The sequence below is a fragment of the Protopterus annectens genome, chromosome 9.part0 (assembly GCF_019279795.1).
Source record: "Protopterus annectens isolate FY-2018-M chromosome 9.part0, PAN1.0, whole genome shotgun sequence".
Classification (NCBI taxonomy): Eukaryota; Metazoa; Chordata; order Ceratodontiformes; family Protopteridae; genus Protopterus; species Protopterus annectens.
The window spans coordinates 1,184,170,734-1,184,193,400 of NC_056743.1; positions in this window are offsets into that span (position 1 = coordinate 1,184,170,734).

Here is a 22,667-nt window from a genome sequence, read left to right on the forward strand (position 1 = left end):
AATCCCACCGGGCTACACGGCCTAGGTCCCTAATCCCCGCCACCTCACTAAACAGTACATGCTGGAGGGATAGGCTCCTATTGTCAAATATACCATACTCTGGAGTAAATCACCCAGCATTAACAAACAAGGCTCCTCAGTAGCAGATGTCATACATATCCCTGATGATTGTCTGGGGGATAGGTAACAAGCCCTGGGAATCACCTCTGTGTATCCGGTTGACAGGAGCAAGTGAAATCAAATTACATGTATGTCAAAGGCCAGGGTAGCATATGGCTAGGCTGCTGTAGGCCCTATGGCCAATAGCATATTACCTACCTATGACACAATGCACACACACACATGTACTCAGTGCAATACCTGCTATGTGAGGTGGAATGCATGTGACAGTGAATGTGTGCAAGGTCTGTAACGGTGTGATAGCTTAGTGTGAGGTTGTTTCTGTCATGGTCGTTTGTGTCCTAGGTGTGAGGCCAGAGAAAGATGTGTCAGTTATTGGGATGCAGACATAGTAGGATGGCATATGTTGTGACATAGTTCCTTGTGTACGACTGTGGTGTCCCATCGTAGGCTGAAGCAATACATGTATGCTCAGTAAGTGGTACTGCTGATGAATCCAGCTGACATTTGAACTGTTGTACTACCTGAAGCTGTAGGCCTAAACAGCACAGTATGGTGTTTGTTTGCATTCCCTGGTAACACTGTCTTGTGTGTTTCCTGTAGTCTGCACAGATTACATACCTCAGGCATAGGTATCTGTAATTAGGGGCACACAGTACTGTAAGGTACACAGGAAATGCTCATCTGTGTCAGCATACATTTGTGTGTTGTATGAATGTCTGATGTGTGTAATGATGCCTGTACCATGTCCGCAATCACATGTGCATTGCAGGGTTTGCGTGTGTACCTAGCAACAGGTATACTCTGTTACAGCAGTATGCCAGCTATATTAACAACTGTGCACATATGTTAGGTAGGGGTATGGCATCAACGACTAGGGTGGGTTACTGGTTATACTGTAACTGTACTTCACATTCATTGCAATGGATGACATATTTCTTCATGCATTAGCTTGATATGTACCCCCGTGGCGAGGCTGTGCATTGGATCCCAAACAGTGTGCCGAGTACTGGTGTATACTGGTTTGTTATATGGAGTGTGGCAGGCACTGTCAGCCAGTTGTGGGCTGAGCACTGATATGTGGTATTGAATGTGTGTATCCTCTGACAGACAAACTGATGCTATATATGGCAGTTAACTGATATCTGTATGGTATAATGTTAAGTGTGCCACATGACTTGCTCACACATATCATTTACTTGTCTTCCAGGCTTATGGCTCTTCAAAGGAATCCCTCCTACACAGCTGCAGAGGAACAGGAAATCCACCACAGCCTGGTTCAACATTATACCCTGCTGTTTTCCAGGGATAGCCAGCACCAGCATGAGTGTACTGCACTGTGGCAAGATCTTGTTCGTCGGGTAAATGACATAGGCATGCATAACCGGACATATGAGCAGGTACGCCATCACTGCAGTGATTTAATTAGACATGTCCGGCGGCATGCATCTGATATCCATAGACAACAATTTGCCACAGGTGGTGGGGTGGCCATACACCCCCCCCCCCTCACCAGAGTGGAGGAACTGCTCCTAAGTGTGGTGGCTCCTGGCCTACAGCAGCAACAACATCACACATGTGTCATCATGGAGGCCGGAGCCACCCAGGATGGTGACATGGAGCATGCAGGTAACATGCCCTAGCTGTAGACTACTGTTACCTGTATTGTTAGATTATGCATATGTGAGATGTGTACTGTGTTTAGCAGTTGTGCTGCCTATTGTGTGCAATACTGATATTTTGAATAGTATCCATGCACCTATGCCTGTTGTTCTACTGTAGTTTAGCACACTCACAGTAGCAATGCCACAGTTGTGGCCACTGACAAACTGTGTCATATTCTTGTAGGTCCCTCTGGTGTGACAGCAGGGCAGACGATACATGCTGGCGCGTGTGTTAACACTTTAAAATTGGTATTGAAATGTGCATGTCATAGGTGAGGTGTAGGCCATGTACACATAACACACCTACACATAAGGCATACTGTGCATGTTTGCTGTGAGACGTTAAACATCTCAGTAAAGTCAGTAGCTGCCTCAATCACATGCAATGCACAGAGCACCAGACACAAATGTGGCAACACTGTACTGCACATTGGATAGGCATAGTTGACACACATGTACACAACATAACACGTTTGTCATACACAGTATACCTCAACATGCTACACATAGTGTAACCGGGTGTAACCAGACACCCGCTGCCAGGTCACACTTCAGTATCCCACATGTCATCCACACACCACACATAATATACCTGAGGGGTAGGTGCCTAGCATAGGGCTGTGCAACACTCTTCAACACATAACACAGTCACGTTAGGCAATGCTCCCTATTGAGCACCTCACACAGCCTTGTGCAATGTGGCTGTGTAATTGTGAACTTAGCCACGGCACTGCGGTTCAGGTACAGCATGCTAGGCGGTGGTCTAGCACACTTTAGTGGCCTTGAGTGATCACATGATGCATGATGATGATGGCTAATGGTACTACACCCCATACAGTTACAGTGACCACAGTACTACACATAGCTGTCATTGCTTTGCACCTCCATGTTGTATGTGTGCACACATATGCACCTATACACATTATGCATAGCATGTTGTGTGTGTGCAAACATGTGCAGCTATACACAATATGCATAGCGGTTGCATTATGTACAAAGTGACACATATTTGTCCTGGAATGATATTGGGTATATAGGTCACATGACACACATTGGGTATGTGTGATGTTGAATGTTGCAGTCATGTACCATGCAATGTCATGGCTGGCACTGGCATATCTGGAATATGACCTACACTCACCATAACCACTGTACAATGGCCATGTCCAGGATTGGTATTCCATCACGTATACATGCACCACTCATCCCGTGTGTGTACATAGCATGCATGTGCTACACCTGTGTCCACAATTATCTGTTACAGACACAGACACTGCATTCAGACATAGAAATCCATGTGACACACAGATAACACATGCAGCCATGGTATGTAAACCTGTGAGTGATGATGCACAGGACATTGCAGAGCTTAAAATACTTGCACAGAAATGTTGTGTCCTTGTACACATTGTGTTCCAGGGTGTAGGCAATCACTGAACATGTACACACATGCAACACAGCCATGTACACTGTCATTAACTATGGCTGTCTACACTCAAACTGCATGGACTTGATCAACACATATTCTGCATGCTGACACGTGTGACGTGACTGCCTTGTGATACTGTCACTCACCTTCAACCACTATTGAGTATGTTTTGGATTGCTGTTGTGTATGTACATCTGCTCTAGTGAGGAGTGTGCATGTGTTCCTGTGTGCATGTGTGCATGTGTTCATGTGTGCATGTGTGCATGTGTCCATGTGTGCATGTGTGCATGTGTCCATGTGCGCATGTGCAGACCGTAAAGTGTGTTTCCTGTCTTCCTCTCACAGGTGCTGAGTTAGGGGTTGGCAAAACCAGCAGCCAACCTGAAGCCACTGCCACAAATAGTGGTGATGATGACACATGTATTTTGGCACAGGGAGATTTGACAGGGTCTGTCGTTGGTCCGCGAATCGACAGTACACAGCGTTCAACCCCATCTATGCGCACACTCATACTGTCAATACATCTCTCACCACCAATGGCCATAGGCGAGGAACAGCATACAGTTGGCATTGACCAGAAGAGTGTGGTACCCATCGCGCTTGCATCCCCTCACAGCAGCCATAGCTGTAGACCTGGAACGGTACCACATAGGCGGAGGTCCAGGGGTTCTTGGTCGTATTGCCCCTGGCAGGCGTGCCCTCACAGGTCTTATGGCGACCAGTATGCTCCGGGCTGTAATGCAGGCTCAGGCACGTATGGAACGGTACACCAGGCAGGGACTTAGGGCGCAGAGGGCACATTATACTGTTATCAATGACAGCATCCGTGGCCTTGCCGGTGCCATCCGGACTTACACTGAGGTCGTTGCTAGACGTTGGGGGGAGACAATAGATGCCTTCCACAACATGTCTTCCTTGAGCCAGGACCGTGCGGGATGGTTGCGATGTCGACGCGGATGCATGCCAGCAACAGCTACAGCTGGCAGTGGTCGCGGACAGCCCACAGTTCACAGCTGCTCCTGTAGTGGCAGTACCAGCCCCAGCAATGCTGGGGCTGGCCTGTCCATTGACCGTCCCAGTAGACCACGTGCTCATAGGTCTGGCCAGTCCTAGCAGGGACATGGGTCCAGTCGTCATACCTCTGCCTCTGATGACACTACCCAGTCAGGGTTGGTACCCGATACTGTCCGTAGCACCCCTGCCAGGCACAGGTACTGTGTCTGTGGCTGGAGACAGTGATCTGTACAGCCTAGCAGGTACAGTCTGTGGCTGTCCCACAAACTACCGTATATGGCAGCCACATTGTGGAGCTGTGTGCATGCAGACACACACACACATTAAGCAAACAACTAGGGCTCACACATACACACACACATTACATCAACATTGGCCCATGCTGTACTGTTGTCCCTCACACACACACACACACACACACACACACACACACACACACACACACACACACACACACACACAGACATGTCGATTGGATGGGTCAATGTCAGGCTCTGGCAAACAACAAAACGCCCTGTGCATATGATGATACCTGTGCCGCCTCCTGTCATCTGCATTATTGACGGAGGGACAGACTAACATGGTGCTGATGCACAGGGTGACACTATAGCAGTGTAGCAATAATAGCAAGATGTCAACAAGGAAGTGTAACTACATCCTTGTAGGTATATCTGAGCAGACATTATGCATCAAAGCTCTGATTGTCAATGTAGCATTGTTTACACCACTGTTAGGTCTGAGTATGTATTATCCACCCATGTGCCACTTGGCTGAAGTGTAATGTGTTGCCAGCATGTGTTAGTGAGTGGACAGTATGTGTGTGATGTGTGCAGTACAGATTAGCAAGTGTACATCTGTGAACGTGGTGGGTGCGCACTGTCTGGATGTACATGCATAGTGGACACATGGGACGTGTGGCATACCCTGTCATACACATTAACATCTCATAGCATCTTTCAATGGCCAGTATGCATTCTACTACAGTTATGTACTAACATGGGTAGACATGTGTATGACATGGGTTGACACTATGCTGTGGGTGATACCGTTAATATCTGTCAATGATTTGCGGTCTGGTAGTATACACAACCTCAACAGCATGACTATAAGCAATCATTGGATGATGTCCTGACAAATGACACACAGTAGTAGGGAACCCAGTATCAGTTGGATCCTTCCGGTGCTACACTATAACACTAACCAGTGGTAATGACCGCCACCCATTACTGTGACCACACCTGTTTGTCATATAGCCCCCTTAGGTACATGCAGGCACACTAGGGATGTGCCCATCCAAATCTGGAAATGCATGGATTGGCCTAAAATGCATTCCCTGGATGGGACGCATATCCTACACAAGGGTATCATACAGACAGATACCTGTTGTCTGATACATGCTGTATAGCAGTAAGCTGACTATGGCATAGTCATCCTCATTTACTATACATACTATCCCGTCAGTACCACACAGGTGGTAGCCCTCAACATGTATGTTGGGTACCATTTTGTACATACAGACCCATGTTATGTCATGTGTCCCTTGGTATCCACATATACATAGGTATTGTGGAGTCCCACGGTGTATCACATAAGACATTAGAGGCCTGAATGCATATCCACAAGGCAGTCATACACCTATAAAGACTGTCCATTCTTGGCAGACTTTGTTGTGTATGACCATATCTGACATATACCCCAGGCATATACCCTCACTCACACTACTCTTAAGTAACTGTCATGGGTGTGTGTGCCACAGAACACAACAGTGGATGGCCTTGTCACATACATACATATATGACCTATGATCTGAGAAGCAGCGGCACAACCTGTCAATGAAAACAAATGTATTCATGTAGTATGCAGGCTTCACACCTATGTACTGATTGAGGGGACATGTACACATATATATTTGCCACGCAGATACTTGATGTGTGCAATGCACTTACTGTTGTAATCATACTATGTCATACCATAGTAAAAGCAAAACCCACACCGCATTGACCAACAGTGACACAGACACGGTCAGCATTTTCAGGATTCAAACCCCTACCTAAATATGTTATGATACTAGAGAGAGATGCATTAACACAGGGTGCTATTTGCTTTACTGGCTGGTTTCCCTTCTCCGGCTGTATTTGTAGGATGCTGACATCATCAGTCTTTCCAAAGAGGAACGTACCTCTTTTAGTGAGTTTTCACAGTCTCCAAAAAGGGGACACCTCTCAAAGGAAACTGCACACATACACACACCCCCACACACACACACACTCACTGTTTGCAGGATTCAAACCCCTACCTACCTATGTTATGATACCAGAGAGAGACACATTAACATGGCACGCTATTTGCTTTACTGACTGGTTTCCCTTCTCCGGCTATATTTGTAGGATGGTGACATCATCAGACTGGACATGATGATGTGTGTACATTTTGTTTTATGCCATTCCAGGAATGGTCCATGTGGGTCAGCAGGTGTCAACAGCTTGCTCAATACCTCAGAATCCTTACCTTATGTGATCTATCTGTGGACACATTGACATTCCGTCATATGTCAACACATATTTATGCACAGCTTGTTGGTTTTGTGGATACTACATGTGTCTGGGATGTTGATAAAGGGCTATTCAAAGTCTATGTGACACATATGTAGATGTGTTCATTGATGTATGTCCTGGGTGGCTGCCTTGCAAACAGTCTAGCATGTTTGGGAACCATGATCCGCACATGAACATACCACGGTTGGTAGGGTTGTGTGTATGTCAGCTTCCAATAGCTCTATTTATGACTGCAACCATGATGGACTCCATGACCTTGCAGATCAGACTTCATAGGCGTACTGGACTTGACTTCTCATGGTGTGTTGTGCAGCAACACTTGTGGGGAGTGCCATATGTAGCTGTGACACATTCAACGGTTCCACATCCTGTGTAGGGGGTGAGGCTCAGCTGACTGTTCAGGTGCATGATCTGTTTGTTCTGTAGTTTGTGCATGACACATATTGGGAATCAATGTTTTCCACTTGCTGCCATGCTTTTGGCAGTGGGAGTAGCTGCTCATCCATTCTACATGTGATATCTCCTGGTATGATGATGTGGACTATTGTCAGTGGGAGATGGGTATGTACAAATGGGCCTGTCTGTCATGATGTCGGCATTGTCACTAAGGTACAGTTGGCCCTGACTCAGGACATATATGGGTGTACATTGCTATTTATAACATAGCTGAAGGAGGTGTCATGATTCAGTCTGGACTCCTTCTCAGCTACTCTTTACAAAACATCAACAAACATGAGCACTAATCCCTGTTATACTCTTTTACATGCTTAACACCCTACTGACCCTTTGTGATCAGGCTACAGGGTATGTCATGATAATATCCTGGCATGTCCAGGGGTCAGTTTCATGTGTACTCTTCAGTCCAGCTGGTGGATATTGTGATATTGACACAATGTCACATCTGCCTCATGTACACAGACAACCCTCTCCTCCTCCCGACAAACTCAGATATATGTGTGAGATGCACCTATATAGACATACAGGGTGCTGAACTCTCTCGACCCATGACTGGCACAGTCTATCAGGTGGTGAAGGTAACCACAAACACCACATATCAGTCTAACATATCCTCTAGCAACAGCACTCAAACCACATTATCACACATAGACATACTCAGATGCTGTAAATGTACTCTACCTAAGCAGCAGAGACCTCCAAAGCAGGCACACACACACCTGCTACCCCACTACAATACCCACATATCACACAGTTCACAATGTCAGTGTGCCACACAGTCACTGCCCTTCGGGCTAAACAACACACCTAATACACTTGTAATAGGAGACACTTATTGTCAGACACACTGACGTACCACTCACCAGCCCTGACAAGGGAATAGTCACTTTGTCAAAAAAACACAATAACATGAAAGCACAAAACCAAATAGCACACCAAACAGCCAGTACTTCTCCAGCAATTCTCCTTTATTCTCAACGACCTGGTACCTCGTGCCTTCAAGGATCACAACTTACTGCTGCACAGTAGCAGTTTTATATATAAAGCAATTAAACAATCAATTAATTAATTAGCTAATTAATTCCAAAAAAGGAGAAAGACCTATATACATTTTTAAAGTGATCTCACAATAATTCCTAAATAAATATTCATATCAATAAAATTACATTTTAAATTCATTATATGTTCCAATTATATATTATTATTAATAAATTCATGTATAAATGTAAATATATTATTTTTAAATACATTCAATAAAATGAACTAATTTGATGTATAAATTTCATCACATACCCAATTCTAAATTTAGACCAAAAGGTTTTAAAGTGTTGAACTTCAAAATCATCCTAGTTTCCAGCTCCAGTAATCTATCAGAAATGTTATCACCCCTACAAGTAAAAGGCTTGCCCAGAACACTAAATTTTAAACTTTCTGACTTCCCCTCATGAGCTTCAAAGAAGTGTTTAGCAACGGGACTAGATAGATTTTAAATTCCGAATGTCCCTTAAATGCTCCAAAATTCTGACTCTAACCATTCTTTTGGTTTGTCCAATATACCAAATGTTATTACAACTACAAGTAAGTGTATATACAACACCAGTGGATTTGCAATTAAAATAATGCTTGGGGGTATGGTTAATATTATTAATAGACCTGACATTTATTATTCTATCACATAAGCTGCAAGAGCCACATCTAAATGTTCCCACATTAGTAGTATGAAAGGTTTTTTTGATTAAGAGGTTATTATTTAATATTTCCTTTAAATTTTTTCCTTTTTTATATGAAAAAATTATGTGATATGGAAAGAGTTCACCTATAGATTCATCCTCACTGACCAAGTACCAAAACCTTTTAATTAAGGAAATAAATTTTTCAGAAAAAGTTGTGTACCTGGTCACAAAGAATATCTTTTCCACATCTCTTTCTTTTTTTATTGGATCTAAAACATCCATTTCAAACTTTGTGAAGTTTTTATTCTTATTCATAACATTATTCATACTCTTTAAGAGTTGCTTTTTTTCGTACCCTCTTTCCATTAATCTTAAATAAACCTCATTTAACTCATCATCCAACTCAGATTCTATACTAGTATGCTGATATAGTCTTTTGAATTCCCCATAAGGCAAAGCTCTCAACAAGTGAGGAGGATGCATGCTAGTAGCATGCAAAAACATATTAACTGATGTACTCTTTCTAAAAGGTCTAAACTCAATGATATTATTTCTTTCAAACAAAGTCAGATCCAAAAAGTTTATTTCATTTCTATTCATCTCATATGAAAATGAAAGGTTATGTTCATTGTTATTCAAGGATTCAAAAAAAATCACAAAATTCTAACACATCCCCTTTACATATGAAAATCAAATCGTCAATAAAACGTTTGTACAAAATTACTTTATGTTTGAAAAAATCTGTGGGGTAGATGAACTTTTTTTCAAAAGAATCCATATATATCACAGCATATGTGGGAGCATAAGCAGCTCCCATTGCAGTCCCCTTAGTTTGTAGGAAGTACTCATTATTAAACATGAAATAGTTATGAGTTAAACAAAATTCCAATAAAGAAATCAAAAAACTAGTCCTAGGACCTTCACCTAACATATTATAAATAGCTTCAAGTCCCCACCTAATGTTAATATTTGTATATAAAGACTTAACATCGATGGTCACCCAATAATAATCACTGTTCCAACAAATTTTGGATACTTCATTGATCAAATCTTGAGTATTACAAATATGAGCACTGACCCTATTAAGATAAGCTTTTAACTGAAAGTCCAAAAAGACATTGACATTCTCCAAAAAGGAGCCTACCCCTGATACTATAGGCCTACCAGGGGGCTCAATTAAGTCTTTATGGATCTTGGGCAGTGCGTATAATATTGGTGTAGTAGGGTCTTTAATATACATTTTTTAACATCAGTTGGCAGGAAACATCCTAGTCGTTCTCCCCTTTCCAGTAAAAATAACAATTCTTCATTGTAAGATTTTAGGGGATCACCATCAAGTTTGTTGTATTCTTCACAATTAGAAAGCAATCTGTTAACCATCCTACAGTAATCAGGTCTATTCAAAATAACCCAATTACCCCCTTTGTCAGCACATTTGAATATATACTCATTTTTCAATTCTTTAAGATTTTTTAAAGCCTGCCATTCTTCTTTATTCAAATTAAATTGTTTTTTTCTCTTTGCAAAATTCCCTAAACGATAGCTCTGTTTCTTTAAGAAGTACCTTTTGGAAAATTGAAATAGCTGGTATAAAAATCACTGGTGTAAACTTACTTCTAACATTTTTGAATTTTGGCATCATTAACTTGCCATATCCTGTCAAGTAATTAACATTTGAATTAGTATTGGTATTTGGACAAATTAAACCATCATCACATTCATCAAAAGAAAGATTAGATTCATCACATTCATAGTTATATACAGATAAATTCATTAGACTTTCGTCAAAATCAACTTCATTAAATGATTCATTATAAATCTCATTTGAATTTGGAACATTTTCATTCACATTCACATTCACATTCACATTAGTAAACTTCTTAAAGTATACTCTCAATAAAAGTTTGCGAACAAATGCTTTAACTTCTAAATAAATATCAGCAAATGACGGGAAAATTGTTGGAACAAATTTACTCCCCTTACACAGAACATTCAACATATCATAGTTTAAACGCAAATTAGATAAGTTGATACATTCCAATGAAGGTACATTGTAACAAGTTCTGTTTGAAACTGTTATTGTCAAACCTTCATTTGTAGCGGTTTCGCCCCTTTCTGCCGTTTCTTCCGTTTCTCCCCTTATCGTAGTGGTCATTTTGAAAGTTCACATTATCCATAGAACTTGAATTAGAAGCTTCATTAGAAGCTTCCGTAACATCCCTATCAGGAACTCGATTGGAAACAACAGTTCTGGCAAAAGAAACATTTTTGGCAGCAGTATTCTGTTCCGTTGAAGAAAAAGAAGACACTGAAAAGTCTCTTCATTTTGAGCTGCGAGTCCAGCTCCTCCCCCTGGAGCGATTACGCACAGGTTCACGCTGCCAACTGAAGATAATACCTGTTTCGTAGTCTTTTAAGTCCCAAACTAGTTTATTACGTTTTCTCTGTACTATGTCAGCCTCCAGCTTATTCATTTTATCAGTAATGTTAACCATTTGAGCTCTATAATTCAATTCAGCTACAAGTTCATTTTGCAGCACTGAAATCTCATTTTTAAGTTTATCATGAGATTTTTTATTGCGTTTGATTAATATGTGGAGCCAACCTATAGTACAGGAAAGAGAGGTTTGTTTCCACTCTTCTAACAGGTCAGACTCATCATCCGAAAACGGTGCAGCTGGTAATTTATCAACGCGTAACCCTCTAGGGGTAATGTTGAGACTTAGTCACTTTGGGCTGTCTGTTTGGTGCCAGGATCTGCCGCATAACACAGGCAGTCAGGTCACTCCAAAGCAAGTACAGGACTGGCGCCATCATTGTCCATGCTGGTGTGTATAACCTCAGACGTTACTCCCTGGACCACATGACATGATACATGGAGGAACACTCTGATCATGTAGCCCAGGCCAGTATGACCCTGACCTTGTCTAGCATCTTACGCCCACCAAGTATGATGTCACAGTATACAGACACACATATCACATTTAACAGTTGCCTAACAAATTTGTTTAATTCATAGGGGATACAGTGTCTGTCAGCCTATGGTGACATGCTCAACATGCCACGTAGCTTCACTATGGACAGCTTGCACCTGTTACCCTTGGACTTTGGAATGCCTGCTAAGGCTCTTGCTACCACCATAGTGCCTTTTTTAAGCAGGGCTCAGAAGACAAACACACCTCCATAGACATTACAGGTTAAATGAAACTAAGGGTAATGCTGCTCAACAACAGTCGTGTTAACCTCATATTGCAGCCACTGAGGACTCTCCTCAGTATGGAGGATAGCGATATCTGTGAACTGACAGATGCCTGATTCAGGCTCGCTTATGCACACCAGCACTACCAGGTTATGTTTCATACCATGCTGTCTGACAACAAGACTTGGAACAGACAACACAACTAGGGGGAGTATCCATATATATCACAGATACACACACCTCCAGGTTAGTAGCACTGCACAAAGTATCACAGACCATACATATACAACTACCATTGTGCAATACTGCCTTTCAGTTTGTTGCCTGCTATAGAACACACTCCCAAACTCAGGGACCACTCTTGGCTTTCCTGGGAACTGTGGAAAATATGAAGGTCTCCACAGACACCATTATATTGTGTGTCTTCATATACACAAATATTGACTGGGGATACTACTCAAGCCCTGACATCCTCACCTAACAGTCACTATAATTTGTAGACTCATATGCTATGGCACAACCAGTCAGCACAGCCACAAGGGGGAATACATATTGGACCTGATCATCGCCAACATGGGGACTCTATGTTCCACACCAGCGATATACCCCTCATTGGTAAGGTCAGAACATACATGTATCTCACTGGACATACATATACCCTCCACACACCCATCCTAGGTAATCTTGGTGAACTACTCATGAGCCAACATCTCACATCACCGAAGCAAAGTGGTATACTTCAGAGACCCTGAGACAGTGGCAAATACGGCTCACACTGCTGCATCCTTTACATACACATTCTATGGACACCTAGCGGACTGCATGGATTGTGCTATCCCAAATAACAACAGGACTCATTACTCCAATGGCAGTGGACCTGTGTGGTAGACCCCAGCCATTAATAAGCTGTACAATGTCAGGAGGAAGCTACTACATGATAGAGCACAATCCCAGACTGGGAAGGCATCTGTGATCTGTACTAGCAGACAGCTACGATCACTCATGAACTTTTGTAAGGGCCGCTTTTACCAGACAATTGTAACAGACACATAGGACTATCACACGACCTTCTTCAGTTATGTCAGGAACCTGGGTGGACACTCACTGATATGCTGTGAGTTACTGCATACTGACTAAACCTACCCTGAACCCACTGGCATTGCCAACATCCTAGCAAACAGGTTCAGTGCAGATGTCTCCCACCCATCCCCCCTAAGGAGCAACTATCCATCCCAACAGAGTATAACCTCCCTGACATCACACAGTAACAGGTGAGTGCTGCCCTCCCCAAAGTGTACATCACAGTATCAATGTGACCAGACGGTGTCCCAGCCTGCATCTTACACGAGCATCATGACAGACGCAACCCTCATATTACATCACTGTTCAATATCGGAGTTACCACAGGATATGTACCCAAGGAATGGCATACAGCAAGAGTTGTCCCACTCCACACAGTTGGTGCCACAACGGACCACAGACAATATTGCCCTATAAGCCTAAGTAGCCTGTTCTGCAAAGCTATGGAGCGTATTGTCATGGGACTCATGCACATAGACATCGGGAACCTACAGACACCGTGTCCTACACATTTCAGCATTGTTGTGGGAGATCTTGCCTCTTGAACCTGTTTGTATTCTTTAAATGGCTAACAGGTCCATCAACATAGGGACGGCTGTCCACACAGCCTACCTGAACCCTGCAAAACCCTTCAACACAATAGCCCACTGGGCCATTATGCATAGGCTCACCAGCGTTGATATGGACACATATCTCACAAGATGGATTGATACCTGGATCAGGGATAGCACCCACATGGTCAGAATTGCAGGTGCCATGTCTGACTATACACCAGTTACACGTGGCATCCCACACGGCTCGGTCCTGGGAACTTTCTTGTTCAGTATATATTTGTCTGTATATATTTGTCTGACGTACAGGCTAACACAGGAGGAATATGGCTGAAAATGTTTGCACTTGACTGCAAACTGGGTGCCATGATCAACTCTCCAGCTGCCACATGCATACTCAAACAGGGTCTCACATAGATGGATGACTGGTGCCTGAGCCATGGCCTACAGCTAAATGCCATTAGTTGCATAGTCATCCCCTTTGGGAATAACAACATGGCCACACATTACCACATAGGTAGTTCTCCATTACATACGGTAGGAGTTGTTAGGGGTTTGGGGACATGACTTGTTCATACTGTCACCTTTGACATTCACATTGCCAAAGTGGTTGGACACACCTTCTGTGTGGGCCACCTTATCCCATATGGTTTCACATCTAGATCGAGTGAGGTCATTGTGCCCCTATACTCATCACATCCATGCTTGGTTACAATGCCACATTTGGGGTGTACCTTACCCGACACCTGCAGCAACTGTACTGGCCATGGAAGTTCCTCACCAAGCAGATCTAGGGACTCACACAGATGCCCTGCACAGTTCAGATGCAGTAACTCCAGCTCTACTCAGACGCTTACCACCTACTCAGATATGATGTGTGCCTGTTGTTTACAGATATACCCAACCCAGAATTACTGGACATGCTCCACCTCAGGATATCCGACTCCCTTGGAGCTACACACTCTAGGGACGTATACCTCAGCACAGATGTTAATAGGACATTGTGGTGGGACAGATTCTTATCCCAGAGGCTCCACTCACTCCAGAATGTAATCCCAGTTTCACATAGGCAGAGCCACCCACTGACCACCTACTGGAGACATCTTGATGACTGTATGGGTGATAGTATGTTTACTCCTGGGATATCTTCTGTGTCCCTGCTAGACAGAGGCACACTAGCCTAAACGTACATGGGCTATCTTGTGTGACCTACTATTCACACACACAGTGTAGTAATCTGACAGGGCTGCGAATGCCAAACACACTCTGGCTAGGCTTGTGCATGCCCTAGGGCAGATAGCCTACTATCGACCTCTGAACCTATGCTAATGTTCAAGATGCACAATGTTTATTGCTGATACTGTTTGCAGGTCTTTATCATTTTTGCTTTACCAGTTTCTATGAACAACTTCAGTATCTGCAGAACATATTTGATTATGACAGGGTTCCACTATATTATAGATGTGTCTGTTGTCATATGACTGTGTGCACAGGGCGGATTGCTGTATAGTGACAGGTTCCTGGGTTAACACATGCAACTGCCAGATATGCATGGCCCACTGCTGTACTCAGACATGGCCTAAATGTGTGAGCATGCCCAGTTCTGCCATTCCGTGTTTTGTTGCCTGACATTTGTCTCATTTATTCAAGTGTGTGAGCATGCCCAGTGTGAGCTTTCAGTATGTTGCTATCTGAGGTCCACTACATTGGTTGATGTGTGCGAACATGACCGATATTAACATTTATACTGTGTGTGTTGGAAGTCAGGTTCTGTTCTCACTGCAGGACTCACCTTTGTGTCATAACTCGACAAGGATTATGCTGTGCCTGCAGGGTTTCCATGAAATACTTTGCATTGACTTATCAACATTCCTTCATACAGGCTGACCACTGCAATACTGTCATGGTTTAGTGGTTCAGTACTTTGGCTATAGTGCACAGTATCCTGGGTTCGAGGCCCATCACTGCTTTACATTTTCATACTGAGCAGACCAGATTGCTTAAGGGCCCGTTAAGCAAATATGAGCATGTTGGCTTTTGTTCAGCTATGCCCTACTTAGACCAGGCTTGTCTGACATTGCTCAATATTCACCAACATTGCTGGACGTTGCCCAATATTACTGAACATTGACCACAGTTGTGCTAGTTGGTGTGTGCAATTTTGTTTGCATATACTACATGGTGGTAAATGCTGTTTAGCACTGCTTTTTATTGCTTAACACATGGCAATCATGTCTCAGGTGGTGCTGCAGGGCTGCCTATGTTGGATGCACATACTACACTCCCTGTATGTTTGAAAGGAGGCAGTGTCAACTTAGGCATCCCTTTTACTATATGTGCGAGTCAGAGAGAGGTATCATTTCCAGAGTTCCTACTGAGCCAGTGTATGTGCTATGCATTGCCTCTTTGCCAAGGCCAAAGCATACTGGGCATGCCTCCTTCTGCCTACTGGGGCAGGCTCAGGTTGTTCTTCCTCCGAGTCACGCTCTGCCTGTGATGGCCTTGGCAATGGTGGGGGGCTGTTTGGCCCAGGCCTATGCTGGTCCTGTTGCAGCTGTTTTCGCAGGATCATATTATGTAGCATAGCACATACCATGACAATTTGGGTACATGTAGTTGGTGAGTACTGCAAGGCTCCACCAGATGTGTCCAGGCACCGGAACCGTGACTTGAGCAGCCCAAACACATGCTCTATTACATTACGTGTTTGTGCGTGTGCCTCATTATGGCATTCCTGTTCAGGTATATGTGCGTTTCTGATGGGTGTCATCAGCCATGGCTCCAGTGCATAGCCAGCATCCCCCACTAGGTGACCATGTGGGATGTCCCCATTGGCAAATGTCTGGTACAGCTGCATCAGATGCCAGATATGGGAATCATGGTAGCTTCCAGGGCAGCCTGCACACACATTCAGTATTATGCCCTGGACATCACACATGACCTGGCAGTTGATGGAGGGGAAGCCCTTGCAGTTGAAGTAGACCCTACCCCGCTCACCGGCTGATACTTTGATGCGTATGTGCGTGCAGTCTATTGCACCCACTACCTCAGGGTATTCTGCTATTTGCTGGAAGAGACGCATATTGCTGGCCAATACCTCACGGGAATTGGGGAAGTATACATGATCATCGACATGTGCTGACATGGCATCCAGGAACTGGTGTAGTACCCTGGATGCTGATGCCTGTGATATCCCCATCATATCACCAGTTGGTCTCTGGAAGGTACCTGTTGCTAATATTCTTAGGCCAACATATACCTTGGTTTCCACTGGGATGGGTTCCCCTCTGTTGGTTCTGTGTGTGAGGCGTGGCCTGCACAGCTCAACAATTTGCTGCAGGAGGTCTCTGTCCACTCTATAGCGCTCCACTATCTCCAGCTCATGTAGCCCCTGGTAGGTTACCCTGGGCCTGTACACTCTTCTCCGTCACCTCACTGTAGGTTGTCCAGCAGCATTTCCATTGTCACCACCCTCAGCATGTTGCATATGTCGCCTTATAACAGCAATGGCAACCCCTAACATTTCTTTGTCTCAGTAAAGCTTTTTCAGTTTTCACTTCTATTAGCTTACTGCAGTGTCTGTTGTGAGAAACATACTGGACTGTTGTTTGCAGAGTTTTAAGTGCTAGGCTGGACTGGGCTAGTGTACTGCCTGTGTAATTGCCTGATTCTGATTATTTTCACCTGTTAGCTCTGGTAGTATGCTCTGGCAGCTTCCTACTATTTGTTGTGCTTCCTTTTTCCTTTCTGTTTCCTCGGGGGGGAGCGCTGTGCACACAAGCGCAAACACGTGCACAGCAGCTAACATGGGCGCATACATGCTTACACAGACTAAAACTTGCTTATTCGGGTTAACACGTGTGCACACCAGTGCAAACACGCTTACAACTCTTTAAACAACCTTATACATGCTTACTCCGACTTAAACGCGCATACTCACGCTTACACGCGCATACTCTGTCTTACTCGGGTTTACACACGCGCACACGCACACATACCCGTTCAGCAAGAAACTTTGGTGTTATCCGCGGCATACACCTTCCATTTCTTGGCTTTCCCTAGCCTACCTGTTGACACACCTCTTTCCATGATGTATAAATGACAGCTGACACATGCCACTCTGCTCCAACGAGCTTCACTTTTTTCATACATACCCCCTTGTGATATCACCTATCTTCTACTCTGTTACTCCCCATATCCTACTCCTACCCTCCACTGACTGTGCTCATTTGCTATGTAAACTTGCGATTCACTATCCTAACACTCATTTACATAGGATTGCATACTGATGCTTGGTTACATCTCTTAGACTGAGCTTCCCCCCTTAGCAACCTCTACTCGGTGGCCATGTTGCCTTCAGCCTGCCAGTCCCTTGCATTGTACATTAACAATTTCAATAAAATCCACATTTGTGGGTTTTAATTTTTAGTATTCTGGGTTTTAGACCGCAGCCTGTTTGCGCAGCGCTGCGCTACGCTTAAACATTGGAAATCGCGAAAAAAAAAATTATTTTCTTATTGCATCAGGAAACATTTCCAATGGCTGTATATTTGGCCATTGACATGCTTCCTGTACTGGATGCAACCTTTATTTGGAGCTGTCATGGCTCCATTTTGCTATTTGCAGAACGGTACTCAGTTGTCAACTGAGTACATTTCTGCAAATAACACTGCTCTTACTCAGACAGGTTTGGGTTTCCTGAATCGCAAATCTACCTCATTTGCATGCTTTTCGCCTGCAATTGAGGTAATTTGCGTATCCCAGCCCTGTCCATGTAAGAGACGTTTTAGGAGCTCTCTTACATGCCCCTACAGGCTGTTCCTGGATCGCTCGTCGGACATGATGGCTGCATGGAGTCTTACTCTACTCTAAGACTCCATGCAAGCCTTCGTGAATCCGGCCCACTGTATACACTTACTGAAGTAATAATGGTTTGAACTTATGATAATGTACTGAGTTGATTAAGGAGTATGGATATCTATATTATTGCAGAGAAAGGCAGGTACAGCATTTTAATGAACCTAAATAAGTGAGCATATAATGATAATTGCTAGATGAAAGGTTACAGAGGGTAAGAGAAAGCAATTCAGTGTTTCAGTTTTTATGAAACTGAGTTATAGCAAATTAGAGTTGTAAAAGGAAAGTAAGAGTATTGCTAAAGTTCTTGTTTGCCTATGTTTATACAGAAAGAAAGAATAAGAATTATACTGTTAGAGTACTCTCATTTTTTATATTTAAGGCCAAAGGTTAGAGTTTACTTTGGGTTATTTAGAGTGGTGTGATGATGAGTAGGGTGGCTTTGTTATCCAGGAGAGCTGCAAGAGCAAAATTAAGTTTGTGTCATTTTTTTTGTTCTAACTTAAAAGGAGCTGGGTGTTTGATCTACATTAGTTGGTGGGGTAGGTTGTTCCTTTTTTTTTTTTTTTCCAAGATGCATTTGTAATATAGACAGTCATCTGTGGCATATCTTTCAACCTGGCAAAAAATCTGTACTAAGGCAAAAATAATAAGAGGCAAAGGCCCAAAATCAGGGACAGATTTTAAATATTGCTGTTATAAACTTAAAAAAGGTGCTAGAATAACCTGTTTTGCATTAACATGCATTATTTGAAGGATATAAAGTGTGAAACTAAAATTAGTGTTTGACTTAAATGTATGTCATTATTTAGTGACTTTAGTCCTCAATGATTTGCCAGAAAGTCACAAATTATATGACAGAAACATCTAGACAATTAAGAAGTATGGCCTGTTACAGATCTATTAGAGTACAGAGTCCTGTTAGGAGAGTAGTATTGGATGACGATGTGATGTAAGTTTGTTTTCTTTTTTTTCTGTGAGTATACTAGCTTATAGGTTGTTACTGATTGTGTAAATGTGAGTGTATGGGGCAGTTCTAACTATTGTAGTTGTTTTAATGCATTACAGTGGTGATCCCTATATGGGATTTTAGGGATTCACAGCATTTAAAACTGGTGAATAATGTGTAGGCACAGAACAGGGATAAGAGTAGATAGGCTGCTTCAGAACGTTTTCTTGCTAGGTCAAGAAGGTAAGGTTTGAGTCTAAATAATGGCCTTAATTTTTAATGAGTGTGCATGGTTGCTTGAAAGATGAATTGATTAAATTTAATTCACATTTTCCATACCAAATATCTTCAATAATCTACCTTCATTTGTTATATTTTCCTTTTCTAGGTTCCTCAATACATCCTCAAGGTTGCAAATCATGTACCAGTTCCTACCCATAAATAATATTCACAAAATTAGGTCCCCAAATATGTCCCAAGATGCTCACTCCACATTCCTAAACACCCTGGAGAATATTAGGGTCCAACCTAACACACTCATACTGGGCGACTTCAACTACCCCTCCATTAACTGGGAAAACTACTCATGTACCAATACACTTACAGGTTCATAGGTAGGTACTAGGCTATTGGCCCAAGGGCCTACACAAGCCTAGCCAACAAGGTTCCCTGGCTTACGCCACCCAAGAAAGTTATTTTCCTGTGCCACTGTCGAGCAGAGACACAGAAGTGATCCCTGGGGTGTATTTCCTATTTCCCATCCACCCATCAAGATTTTTCTTGAAGAGTGCTAATGAAGAACTTTGCTTGACATAGATGGGTAGCCTGTTCCAGAGTATGGGAAGTCTCTGGGATAGGAATCTATCCCTCCAGCATGTCCTGTTTATTGTGGTGACAAGGTTTAGGTCCCTAGAGTGTGTAGCTTGGAGGGATTGGGATTTCTTTTGGTGCAGCATGTCCAACAGCTTTGGGTTTGACATAGCTTTATATGTTAGGCAGAGATTACCTCTGAGTAGGCGATATGCTACAGAGTAAAGCTGGAGTTTTTTGAGGCGGTCAGTGTAGGGCATTTGTTTGAGTCCAGTAATCCTCTTTGTGAGGTACTTCTGTGGCCTTTCCAGCTGCTGCAGATGTCTTGTGAGGTACATTCCAAAAGGGGCGTTGTACTCTATAGTGGGTCTAATGAGTGTCAAGTAGAGGGGAACAATGACCTCTTTTTTCCTGGATGAGAACCCTTTTATGATGAGGTGTGCCATGTAGAAGGACTTCCTGACTACTGTGGTGATGTGACTATCAAAGGAGAGACTACTTTCCACCTGGGTCCCAAGGTCTCTTATCAGTGTTAAGTAGATTGCTGCCTATGTGGTAGTTCATGGGTACAGAGTTTTTACCAAAGGGGATGACACTGCACTTTTTGGCATTGAGCTTGAGGCCATGGCTCTGACACCACGCATCTGTCTCAGAGAGGCCCTTCTGTAGGATGTTTACATCATTTGGGGACTTGACTATGGCTCCTAGTTTGCAGTCATCTGCGAACTTCATTAGCCCGAGGCCTTCTGTGTTAGCCTGTACTTCAGAGAAGTAGATACCAAACAGGAGCGGCCCCAGGACGGAACCCTGTGGTACTCCAATTGTCACTAGTTTGAGGTCAGATTTGGAGTCTGCAACTTTTACAGTGTGGGTTCTGTCAGTGAGCCAGTTGGCAACCCATCTTGTGACGTAGGGATTTACCTAGTTTATTGAGTTTAGCTATAATTCCAGAATGGGGGATGGTGTCGAAAGCCTTGGCGAGGTCAAGATAGGCTGTGTGAACCACCTTACCCTCATCTACGGCTTTGGTGACTGCCTCAAAGAAGTCGATCAGGTTCAGGAGGCATGATCTGTCTTTCACAAACCCGAACTGGGTAGGATCCAGAGTTTGGAGGTTACCAATCTCTTTGTTTATGAGTTCCATGATGATACATTCCATGGCTTTGCAGACCAGGCTCATCAGGCTAATAGGTCTATAGTTCCTGGGATCAGTGGTGGCTCCCCCTTTGTGGAGTGGGATAACTGTTACTGTGCGCCATTCAGTTGGCACAAAGCCTGATGTGAGGCTATTATTGAACATGGTGCTTAAGTGGGGAGCCAGTTCATTCTGAAGTTCATGCAAAACGCAGCCTGGGATGTTGTCTGGTCCCATGGATGCTGTGTTTTTGGCTTTAGAGAGTGCAGCTTTCACCTGCGTAGTTGTGATTACAGGGACTCTGCATTCTTGGGCCCTTTAGGGGGTGGGGGGGTAAAGTTATCACTGAACCTATCTGCCAGGATGTTGGCAATATCAGTTGGTTCTGTAATTTTCATGCCTTTGTGCTGTAACTCAGAGCAGATCTGGGTGTTGCCATTGAGATTCTTAACATATCTATAGAATGCTTTGTGGTTGTCCTTGGAATTAGTGGTGATTTTATATTTGTAGCTAGCTATGGAGGATCTTATAAGGGATCTCAGCTTCTTACTGAGGCTGACCAGGGAGCTCCTCCACTCATGGGATTTTACTCTCTTTTGCAACAGTTTCTTCCTTCTCTTGTACAGTTTGTTATGGCAGGGGACCACCAGATTGGCTTACTTTTTTTGGAGGATAGCATCTTGGTTCTGTTTGGGATAGCATGATCCATGCACTCATGCAAGTGCTTATAGAGTGCATTTGGAATTCATTAATTCCAATGCCCTGGACTAGCTCTTTTCTTACCCCTACTAGAGGTAGCAACATCCTTGACCTGGACATTACTAACATGAGTGACTGTTGCTCTACACCAATAGTCAACTCCTCCCTGGTTAGATCTGACCACAAACTAATCTCCTTGGAAATCCACATCCCTCCCACCCCCCAGGTAACCACCATGAAAAACTTCTCTAAAGCTAACTCTGGTCTCCTAAGAACAGAGGTGGCTAACTTCACGGCGTCCATGCAAATGGACAATAGTTGCATGAGTGCCGAATCATACACCAATGCACTGTACGAACATGTACACAAATGCATGGATCTCGCCATACCCAATAGAACCAAGGTGCTCTCCTCCAAAAAAGGAAGCTAATCTGGTGGTCCCCTGCCATAAACAAACTCTACAACAGAAGGTGGAA